The sequence below is a fragment of the Dermochelys coriacea genome, chromosome 5 (assembly GCF_009764565.3).
Source record: "Dermochelys coriacea isolate rDerCor1 chromosome 5, rDerCor1.pri.v4, whole genome shotgun sequence".
In the NCBI taxonomy this organism is placed as follows: Eukaryota; Metazoa; Chordata; order Testudines; family Dermochelyidae; genus Dermochelys; species Dermochelys coriacea.
In genome coordinates, this window is record NC_050072.1 from 45,780,596 (window position 1) to 45,791,101 (window position 10,506).

The 10,506-nt window shown below is 41.8% G+C and overlaps 1 long non-coding RNA gene across 1 annotated transcript; it reads left to right on the forward strand.

The window, feature by feature from the left end:
- Positions 1 to 2: 2 nt before the first annotated feature.
- LOC119855601 lies at positions 3 to 9,522 on the forward strand. Its single transcript, XR_006281390.1, has 3 exons — positions 3 to 389; positions 2,477 to 2,642; positions 7,884 to 9,522. It is a non-coding gene; the product is annotated as an uncharacterized LOC119855601 (long non-coding RNA).
- Positions 9,523 to 10,506: the final 984 nt, after the last annotated feature.

The following is a 10,506-nucleotide window of genomic DNA, read 5'->3' on the forward strand; positions in this document are numbered from 1 at the left end:
TCCGGCTCCTCTCCTGTGAACGGCTGGGGGCGCAGGCGGCCGCTCCTGCCCTCCCCCACGCTGCCAGACGGAGCTCCTCCACGGGGATGCTCCTCCCGCTCCCCTTCCTCACGCTGTCGCCGGTGCGTAGCCTACGTCAGGCTCAACGGAGGGGCGCGAGGAGCCGCACGTGCGCCGCTCGGAGTCACGGCGGCCCAACGGCCAAGGGGAGGGGCAGCTGGGGTCGGCTTGTCCTGGGAGCAGGCGCAGGCGCAGTTGGAGGGAAACAAACTAAAAGCAACAGTTCGGGGGAAAGAGCCTGGGCCGGCTGAGCCTGATCGGCCCGTTACCCTCCTCATCGCTTCTGTCAGGGGGATGAAACTGGAGTCTCCCCTTTCCTGCAGCGAGGGGTAATTCGAAGTTAATCCCTTCGCCTGATTCCACAGCTGCTGGCTCTGGCGGATGGAGTGTCCAGGCGCAAGTGTTACGGGGCGCGGCCACCTCTGGGATAACGGGGAGGAAGGGAGGAGGGTCAGTTCCTCCATCTCTGCCAGTTCTGGGGCAGCTCGGCTTTCACTCTTCTTTTGGTCTTTGAACACCCACTGCCTCTCTGGGCCCCACGATTTAGTTTCTTTTCCATTTCTTGGCACATCATCCTGTTCTTCCTTGCCACAAATCTGTAATCCCAAAACAACGTCAGGGGATTTTCCCCTCATTGGGGAGTCAAAGGGACAAGCAACTAATAACTAGGCCGTCCTGCCGTTTCACTTTCTCCTCCACTGTCCTAGCTCTCACCCAGCCTTTCGTTTCCAAAATTGCTTCCCTTGTTTTTTTCAAAAAGGACACACCTAAAATGTATTTTTCTATTTCAGTCACCCAGCCCAGGAAAGGGTTTAATTGGCATTGAAGGACATGTAAATCCTATGTTGCAATAATGAAGCCACATTCACTAATGAGGGGTGCAGTTGGCTTGGGATTTTTTGTACTTTTCACATGCCCCAAATACAGTCTTTCCTGGAGAAATGGGAAAGGGTTTGGTGTTTTATGTAGGTTATCTTATTTCCTTATATTGAATTACTCATTGTGATTCCTGGGCAACGATTACACAAGTTAATAACAAACCCCTGTTACCAGTGACTGAGACAAATAGTCTGTTGCTGGTACTCCCTCCTGACTAGAAATTGAATAAATGCATCCTGCATGGCATTGTAAAATCATCAAACTGAGGTGCTGGAATACCTCAAAAGGATAATTTCCAGAGTCAAGGGACCTCCAGCAAGAATGCTCACCTCCATCCTGCCTCATGTCCATGGATAGGTAGCAAAAGCACTATGGCAGATAGCAGCCTCTGTGATAGGACTTGGGGATGGAAGCAGTTTTTGAAAGAGCCAAGTCTTGGGTAGTTTTATAGATGATATCTTGATGTAAACTGAAAGCACCAAGGCACAGCAATTACATGCTCACGTTTGCCTGCGCTACTTAAAGGTGGGCAACTTTATTCTGCATTGGTTGAAGCTTCAAGTAATTGCAAATACAGAACATACCATATCTAAACTGGACAATTGTACTGTAAGGACCACATCAAAAAAAGAAATAACTAATCACCTGTAATTCTGCTTCTCTTTTGATATCATTTGACTGGATTCCTGCTTTTGAATCTCAGTTCCTTAGTATGAGACTGGGTGAAATCTCCAGCTTTCAAAGATTTTTGGCACTGAGAATTCACTCTCATTCGGAGACCTACTGCCAGTGTCATGGTGCCCTTTAGAATGTCCCATTTCACTTCCTGGATGAGTGGGAAACAGAATTCTCCTCAAATTTAAATGTAACAACAATAATAGAGGCCCCAAAATATTTATATGATATGGCAAAACCATTAAGAAAAAACAGTAATTGAAAAATGTTGCCCTCACCCTTTCAGATCTGATGGGAGGTGGTACATGAGTACCATGAGAATCCCTTCTCAAACAAGATTGTCAGAGAAGCAGAATAAGTAATTAAAATGATCCCTTCTCTAATGACAGGAATCTTAGGAGTCTCTAAAAAAGTCCTATTTTTGGAAACAACAAAGTTTGAGGAGAGCCTTTACAAACCCGAACATTCTCCAAACATGGAGGACCAACGACACTGTACAAAGCTATCTCATGGACCCTGGAAAATTATGCATTTCAGAGTAGCAGCCGTGTTAGTCTGTTTTCGCAAAAAAGAAAAGGAGTACTTGTGGCACCTTAGAAACTAATAAATTTATTTGAGCATAAGCTTTCGTGAGCTACAGCTCACTTCATCAGATGCATAAGCTCACAAAAGCTTATGCTCAAATACATTTGTTAGTCTCTAAGGTGCCACAAGTACTCCTTTTCTTTTTTGGAAAATCATGGTGACTTCTTGAATGCCAAAACTTAGAGCTGGTTGGAAAAGTGAGGGAAATGTTGACTCAGTAGCAAACAGCCAGAGACAGTCAGGCTGAGGATGATATAAGTTTTGTACTCCAAATCAGGTATGCAGAAGGAAATGCATTCCTTTGCGTTCAACCATTGGACCAGACACATGCAGAGTGGTGTGGAAAACATGACTATACCAGAGGAGGGAAGCTAGGAGCTAGGAGGGAAGAACATCATCTCAGAGAAAAACTGGTTCGAAAAAGAGAGATACTCTAATAAAAGGTAACTTCTATCTATCATGTAGGTTAAATGCTAATGCAATTCAACAACTATAAATCAAACATAGCTTCCAATGTGAAATTGTGTCCAGAGAGGAAAGCTATAGACTGTTTCTGTCAGGTATTCAGAAAGAAACTCTTCAGGAGATGACAGTAAATATCAATCTGATTTTGTCTTTAATAATGCACAAATGAAAAAATGTCAATGTGTAATACATACCTGTAAATATATCCAATCTTTCTACTAGTATTAGTTCTTTTGAGACAATAAAACTGTGGAATCAATATCTCAGGTCTTTGTGATCCCTGATGGACATAGTGCTGAGGACTTACTCAGAGAGGGATGTATTACCCTAAAAAGGAAAAACTCAAAATTGACCCAACAGTAGGAATTCAGTCAAAATCGTATCTTAAGAAAAGGAATGGTTTCACTCCTTGACAACAGTTAGGCTGTCGGTGTCCTGACACCACAGCTTGTCATGCTCACCAATACTGTCTCATTTTTCCCTTGTATGCCCCCATTGGTCAGTCTGTTTCCATCTTTCGTCTCCTGTTTTATACTTAGATTGTAAACTTTTGGGGGCAGGGACTGTCTGTTCTGCATTTGTAAGCATATAGCACAGTGGGGTCCTGGTCCATCACTGGGACACCTAGGTGCTATGATCATACAAATAATTAATCATCATCATCCCAGGGCCAGCTAAAGATGAAAAAAACACTTTGAGACACTGCTGTCACTTGGGAAGCTATGAGCAGTGCTATATCTAAAAAGAATCTGAGCTGTCAAGCCAGTTAAAAGGTAAATTTTCTATCTCATTGTAATGTGTACTGGTGAGATAACTTCCATAGATTCCTCAATATGTTTTTTCCTGCCCACCAGTATCATCTACAACTTATCCAGATTGAGCCTGTGCCAGCTAGTTTTCAGACAGGATCCTAATTCAGCCAGACACTGGGAAAACAAGAAAACTACAAAAAGAAAAGGAGTACTTGTGGCACCTTAAAGACTAACAAATTTATTTGAGCATAAGCTTTTGTGAGCTACAGCTCACTTCATCGGATGCATGCAGTGGCTCACGAAAGCTTATGCTCAAATAAATGTGTTAGTCTCTAAGGTGCCACAAGTACTCCTTTTCTTTTTGCGGATACAGACTAACACGGCAGCTACTCTAAAAGAAAAGTACAGAATCCAGGTTCAGTGAGAAGGAGACACAAAGCTGAGTATTATCATCATACTAATGCTAGTACGGTTCAAAACATTTTCACAATCTCCACTAGCAGCCTCATATACAGTAAATGTTGAATAGGAGAGGTGTCAGGATGAAATCCTGTGGAACCCCACCTGTGAGAACCCTCAGAGAGGAATAACAATTGCCTATCACAAACCTCAGGGTCCTTCCTGAAATGAGTAATGTGAACCACTGTACAGTGATCTCACCCACACCTGGATAAATCATCATCTGTCTACTAATGCCCTGAACAGCAGAAACGTTCTTTAAAATGTTTGCTTAAACATTCCTATCACCTAATTTGTGACTCCTACAGAAAGAAAAGTGCTTAAGGCTTAACCATAATTACATCCTCTTGAATGGAATCCAAATGTTTAAACACTTTGCATAAGCTAATTCTAGTGCTAAGTCTTTTTGAGAAACCCAAGTCCCATCACTGTCTAGGAAGCCTAGCATATTGGGAGAATTTAAATCATTTTCAAACAGTTCCAGTCTCCCATGCTGTTGTAACATCATTTATGTCCACATTGTCACATTCTATGTTTACCAGTTATGCTATTGTAGTTCGAGGGCTAGTCAATCCAATGGTATGAAGCACTGTAGCAGTGAAGGTATTGTTTCTAAAACTGCCTCTGTTTTGAAGAATTGTTAAGTTCTGGCATATGTATATTTTACAACAATTTTGAACTGGTTGTGTTGCTAGTGTGGTTCAAATTGTAATACAAGTAAGGTAAAATGCAAACTTAAATCTACTGTTTGTAGATAACTTTTATAGAATTTAGCAACTTTTCTAAAGGTGTGTCTACACAAAGTGAGACAGGGCATTTGATTACATGAAGTGGTTGTTTGTCCTTGTGATGGTTTAGTGCATGTAGATAGCAACATTTTTACACTTTGATGTGACCACTTATGGCACATCTTTCAATTGGGGCTGTATCAATGCATTCCAGGACTCTTTAAGTACCTATTTTATCATGCCTACAACTGTTTTCTGAAAGCAGAGACTTTTGGTTAATAAAAGATGGCATGGGCTTAAAGCAAGAAATTGATATTGGCAGCATTCAAGACGCTAGAGAATCCCGTGGAAAGCTGGAAAAAATACGAAAAAGAAATCTATTAAATTTATACACAACACAGGAGTGGGAAAAGATTAGGGTATAATTTGAGTTTAATTAATACAATAAGAATATATATACTAAGAAGTATAACTGAAACTAAAATTGTAATTAGAGAGACAACTGATACCACCTCATACTGAAGGTGATTCAGGTCTCCTGGAGGCACCCTCTGCTATATCCCTTCATATGAGCAATGTTCTCCTGACTTTGTAGGTTGGTTGAGTCAAGAATCATGGTGCTTGCTCCTCCTTTTGGTGGTTCACAGATCAATTCTTTCACTCACCCATTACAGCAACTGGAATTCTTAGGTGTGCATGGGATGGGAGAGCCATGTAAAGGCCAGCTACCATCTGGCCTTTAGTTATTTGAAAACAGAATTCCTTCAGACATCTCAAAGGTACTAGGCGTTGAGGACTATGGCAAGTCTGAAGCTTTAAAAAGTAGCTGATTATAAGTTTTTCAAGTGCAAAAAGTGAGAACATTTGTGCATGCTTAGTTGGTTAGTTACATGCTTTGTAACTGGACAAATCTAATTTTACCAAACAGTCCCACAGAAATTCATTTTTGGTTTGACAACAGTAATGAGAAATTACACCCCAAATTATTTTGATTCCCCAAAATTGTAAAGAAAAGGTCTCTTCAGCCATCTCTATGGTATGTCTATCGATGCTGTAACACCAAGATTTTAATAGAGCACAGGAACACATTCAAGAAAGAGGAAACAATACAGTTAGCCACAACCATAAGTCTACACTATCAGTCAAGAACATTTATTACTAGAAAGGGAAAACCACAAATCACAAAGAAAATTCAAATATAAACCACAAAAATAGTCACGTGAATTTTAAAAAATTGAAATTATAGCTCCGATACTGGCTAATAAAATCTACCCACAGTCTGATCTGCATGGCATTATAATGCTATGCAGAAGTCTACTTTAAAATTCTATAAAATGAAATGTATACTTGGATGCTACAAACCATCTCCTCTTCCTGCTAAAAATCATTTTCAGAGAAGGGAGAGTGGAAATAAAGCTGTTATCTGTCTGGAGTGGCTGTATCCCACAAGGGCATAAACTCATAATGTCAGTGGTCTCCTGAATGGTTGTGCCTGCTGCCAATATGACTTGCCATCACCAATCATCATCGCCGTCCTAATGAGGATGCATTTCCTACTGAGAGAAGGTGGTTATAACATGAAGGCTTCTCTTCATGTAGATGCCTGCTGATGCTTTTGCTTGCCAAAGGGTCCCCTGAAAATATTGCTTCCAACTGGGAGGAGGAATAAGATGGGGGAGGTGAAGGATTGCATATATTGAAAGATAAAAAGGTTAATTACCAGTGATTGATTATTCAAATATATTGTTAATTTACATAGAACTTCACTCTTAAGTATGCATGGACCCTCTACATTGAAACTGGAACCTCGTATAAAGTAGTGACTTAGAACCATGCACATGCTCTCACCTTCTATTGAATATTTGGTTATGTGGTAATATAAAGAGCTGCAAGCTTGAGCCTCTTCAGTTCCTTCCACCTAATAAGAATCTGTATCTTAGACTCTTAAAAAGTGGAGACAGAGGTTAGGAAGTATGGATCTATGCTGACAACTCCTGGAAGAACCACAGTTTCTTCTTTTCCTCCTTCAAATATTGTAGCATAAATCTCCACTTTTGGAAGATTAACTAGCAGTAACAACACTCACAGGAGATGGGTCTGAACAGCTAGTTAAATAAAAGACTGTAGAACTACTCTCCTGAATTAAGCATTAAACCCACAAGCTGAGTCACAGGAATAACTGAGTAAATGTACGAAGAGTGTCAAATAGCAGCCTGACTGATCTCAGTAATAGAGATATATATGCTGTAAAGGCCATTGTGTGTTAAGAGAATGCTCTACAAGTGAAATATAGTTCTATATACATATATAGAAAAATGTGTCAATAGATGGTGCTCCAGAATATGCAGCATTGTTCTAGGTTTTGGAGGACCAGTAAGTTGTTATACACTGCAAATCGCTTCCTGTGTGCAACTCTTTACATTCAGTTCTGTAAAGAATGTGGGAAATACCTGTACTTTTTATTAATATGATGTGTACTTCTATCTGATTACTATCATGCTGTTTGTTACATGGATGCAAAGAGTATCCGATGAAGTGAGCTGTAGCTCACGAAAGCTTATGCTCAAATAAATTTGTTAGTCTCTAAGGTGCCACAAGTACTCCTTTTCTTTTTGCGAATACAGACTAACACAGCTGCTACTCTGAAACCTGTCATTATGCAAGGCACTGAATTTAGCTGTATAGAGTGGAAATCTGTCAACTTCATGGGCATCCGATGAAGTGAGCAGTAGCTCACGAAAGCTTATGCTCAAATAAATTTGTTAGTCTCTAAGGTGCCACAAGTACTCCTTTTCTTTTTGCGAATACAGACTAACACGGCTGCTACTCTGAAATCAGTCCTGGTGGTTTTACTCATATTCAGGAAAGTAGGCAATGACTGTAGATAAAGCAGGCCATGATATAGGCGTCAGCTCCTTTGAAGGTTTATCCCTACCACAGGCTGATCAACAGCCTGTTTGATAACCCAGTGTGGTGGTCAGATTCCAAGTGGCAAAAATGAAACAAAGGTATTGGGAGGAGTTAAAAGCTTCATTCCTCAATCTGAGAGAATCAGAAGGAGGCACTGGCCCTGCTCTCCCAGACGTTGGAGTACCAGGACTCAGTCAGGCCTACCTAAGACTTAAGGGAAATGCTAAGATTAAGATCAATAATATGCAGATAGGCCTTTTTGTTGTTTTAACCCTTTTCCTCTCTGTTGGTTATGTTCATATGGATAAATCAGTAATGCTGTGTTTTGAAGAATCTGTTTGGAGTCCCTGTGTTTACCTCCTGTTCACAGCCCTCAGAAGGAAGTTTGTAGCAGGGGCCAAACCCAGTTGGAGCTGCTGAAGAGAGAGAGTTGGTAAACAGGGTGCTGAAATCTGGGGACCCAATCTAAAGGTGGGATGGAATTCCACTTTGAGAGACGTGCAGGTAGTAGGTCTGTCACCTGAAAAGCATGCCCATGGAGGGTCTGGAGCGGGGTCAAAGGAACAGCTTGCCCTGAAATCCTGACTGCTGTTAATACTGTGAACTAATGGAATGTGTTCTACAACTGATGTATCTGCAAGGTCATACCGGGTCTACATACAAATTTGGGCCATTTAGACAATTTTTTGTTCAGAGATTTCTCTGGGGCAGACATAATGGGGACAAACAAAAACAGAAATTTCTTGCACCCAGTTCAAGAAGAAGGCATCAGTCAGAGAACTATCACTTTTTTCCTCCTTTAGACAAAATTGTTGACATTTGCAAACAGGTCTATCTGAGCCATTCCATATATGCAGAAAAGGAGTTAAACTATAAAGTTCTTGAAGTATCATTTGTGCTGAACATTGTAATTACTGCTCAGACGATCTGCTGAGATACTGACTTTGCTCAGAAGATAGGCAGCTATATGTATTACAGTGATGAATTCCGCAGCCATCCTGCCTTTTGGCAGAGAACACTAGACTAAATGCTGCTTTCAGTGTTGATTTAGTACATGATCCTGGCATTGGCTGTAAATGCCTACGATGTCTTTCTCTTGGTATAAGGGAGAAAAGCTTTGAAAACTAAATGAGCCATTCATAATTCCTGTACATTTTAATACTAGATGAGCACTCATAATGCCATCTAGCCTCTGCAGGATTCCACAAACGTATCATTACATTTATTGATTGAGGTGAGCATAACCGCCTGTTTTAGATGCAACCAACATTGTCATTACAAAAGGATTTGGATGCACAAATTTCTGACTGTATCCATTACAGAGAAGTAAGGACATTCAGAATAGCCATCATTGACTCAGTTATCTGATTAGAGGTAGATACACTGTCTGCAATTAATAATGTAGAGGCCTCGTTTTGAGTTTGGCAAATGGCATCTATTAAAAATAGCATAAAACCCAGAAGTTCCAAGATAGGTGAAGTGTGTTTCTTGACTGAGATCTGTGTTGCATATAGCTTTTAGAACTGTCTCATCAGTCAAGGAACACTGCATTCTAAGATTCCCAGCCAAGAAATCAAATTCAAGATGAGTGACATTAAAATGATCTTATTTTGGTTATACTACATCTGTCTATTTAGTCTTAATTAGTATTCTGTATCGCTGATTTTTAGCTTACATATTTTGTTCAAAATGTAACAAATAGGCACAGTGATGTCACCTGAATAATGTGGTAAATGTACATAAGTTGTAAGTATTTGTACTATAAACTTTGCAAACTGCTCAGCAAAGTGTTTATTATTATAGAAATCAAACCAAAAGTTGAAAAGTGTACTATTGAAAAGCAATCCTTTTTCAAATAAATGATAGCATTCTGTTCATGGAAGGTTTCTAGTATCATCATAACCATTAAATGGAGAAAAGTTGGATTGTGAGGTGACACGGATTCTGACATGACTTAATTTCTTTGATCAAAATATTCCAGTGTTTTATGTTTATTTGTTCTGTCACTCCTTGATACATCATTTGGTAATAAATATCCAACAATTTGTGATAGCTGATTACTGATTGCATCCCAATACTCTCTAATAACGACATGTCCACCATACATGCATAAAATCTCCTCTTTCACCACAATTTCTCTTTTTATCCCCATTCTATCTATCCATCTATTACTCCTGAAGGCATTCTGTGCCAAAAATTAAAAATTCTACACACAATATTTTAAAATTCTGCAAATTGTATTTGTCAACTAAATGTGAAGGCTCCAGCATAGCATTAGGGAGCACAGGCCACTGGCTGCACAGAGGTGGGAGATCACTGTGCAGCTCCCACCCGGGACATGGACTCAATGGTGAGGCTGCACCCAACCCTGACACAGCACAAGGACCAGGCCTGCCCCAGGGGTGGCGAGTTGTATGGGCCTGTGGTGCCCAGGCTCCACAAAGTTTGGGGCCAGGTCTCTCCCCCGGCCCCACCTGCCGCCCCCGCGTGCTTCCCCAGCAGCCCTGCCTGCCATTCCCGAGCAATTTAAAAGGGTCCAGGGGACCCACCACCACCATCGCAGCGCATCGGGGCTAAGGTGGCTTCCTGCCCGCCCACTCCACTTCCATAAGCAGCTGGCACGTCCCTGCAGCCCCTGGGGGGGTGGGTGTCTCCGCGTGCTGCTCCCACCCCAAGCACTGACTCTGCCAGCTGTGGCCAATGGGTCCCCCACCTAGGAGCTGCAGCCAGAGGGGGGTGCAGGTGGCTTTCAGGAGCCACCCAAAGTAAATACTGCACCCCACCCTGCATCCCTGCCCCAGCTCAGAGCCCGCAACCCAACTCCCTCCCAGAGCCCAACCCCTCCCCCCTTGCACCCAAACTCCCTCCCAGAGCCTTAGGCAGGTGTGGGAGGGGCAGGACTTAGACCCGTTCTGGGCACCACCAAAAATTATACAAAGCTGCCACCCCTGCAGGGTCCTTCCCCTCCATGCCAGGTGTACCAGGTGTGGGCA